The sequence below is a fragment of the Myotis brandtii genome, unplaced genomic scaffold (assembly GCF_000412655.1).
Source record: "Myotis brandtii unplaced genomic scaffold, ASM41265v1 scaffold38, whole genome shotgun sequence".
Classification (NCBI taxonomy): Eukaryota; Metazoa; Chordata; class Mammalia; order Chiroptera; family Vespertilionidae; genus Myotis; species Myotis brandtii.
This window is the reverse complement of record NW_005364596.1, coordinates 1,095,368-1,096,756: the sequence shown is the minus strand read 5'-3', so window position 1 is coordinate 1,096,756 and position 1,389 is coordinate 1,095,368.

Below are 1,389 nucleotides of genomic sequence, written 5' to 3'. Positions count from 1 at the left end.
TTTTTTCAAAGAACCAGCTCTTGGTTTCATTGAACTTTTGTATTGTTATTTTTAGACTCTATTTTATTTATTTCTGCTCTGATCTTATTATTTCCTTTCTTCTACTGACTTTGGGTTTTGCATGTTATTTTTCTAGCTCCTTTAAGTATAAAGTTAGATTGTTCATTTAAGAATTTTCTTGTTTATTAAGGTACACCTGTTATGCTATAAATTTCCCTCTTAGGACTGCTTTTGCTGTGTCCCATAGATTCTGGGTTATTGTGTTTTCATTTTTATCTGTTTTAAGGTATCTCTTGATTTCTTCCTTAATCTCATTGTTGCCGCATTCATTGTTTAGTAACATTATTTAATCTCATTGTCTTTGGCTGTTTTTCAGTTTTCTTCTTGTGATTGATTTCTAGAAGTTTCATACCGTTATGGTCAGGGAAGATGCTTGATATAATTTCAGCCTTCTTAAATTTATTGAGACTTGTTTTGTGTCCTAACATGTAGTCTATCCTGGAAAATGTTCCATGTGCACCTGAAAAGAATGTATATTCTACTGCCTTGTGGTGAAATGATCTGAAGATATTCATTAAATCCATGAGGTCTAATGTGTCATTTAAGGCTGCTGTTTCCTTGTTGATTTTGTACCTGGAAGATTTACCCATTGATATCAAAGTGGTGTTAAAATTCTCTATTATGACTGTATTACTGTTGATCTCTCCCTTAATGTCCATCAAAATTTGCTTTATATATTTAGGTGCTGCTATGTTGGGTGCATAAATGTCTACAAGGGTTATTTCCTGTTGTTGAATTTATCCCTTTAGCATTATATAATGCCCATCTTTGTCTCTTTTATGGCCTTCGTTATGTCTATTTTGTCTGATATAAGTATTGCTACCCAGCTTTTTTTTTTTTTTTCATTTCTATTTGCATGAAATGTGTTTTTTCTTCCCTTTACTTACTTTTAGGCCATGTGTATTTTTCATTCTGAGGTGATCCTCTTGTAGATAGTATATATATGAGTCATGTTTTCTTTTTCATTCTGATACATTGTTTTTTATTGGAACATTTAAGCAATTTACATTTAAAGTGATTATTGATAGGTACGTATGTATTACCATTTTATTCTTTACTAGAGGCCTGGTGCATGGATTGTGGGGTCCCTCGGCCTGACCTGCAGGGATCGGGCTGAAACCAGCTCTCTAACATTCCCCGAGAGGTCCCAGATTACAGGAGGGTGCAGGCTAAACCAGAGGGCCCCACAGATGCATGATCGGGGCCACGGAGGGACTGTGGGAGGGCTCCAGGGCGTGTCCAGACTGTCTCGCCAAGTCTCTGATGGGCTGGACCCCAGCAGCAAGCTAACCTACCAGTTGGATCGTCTGCCCCCTAGTGATCAGTGTG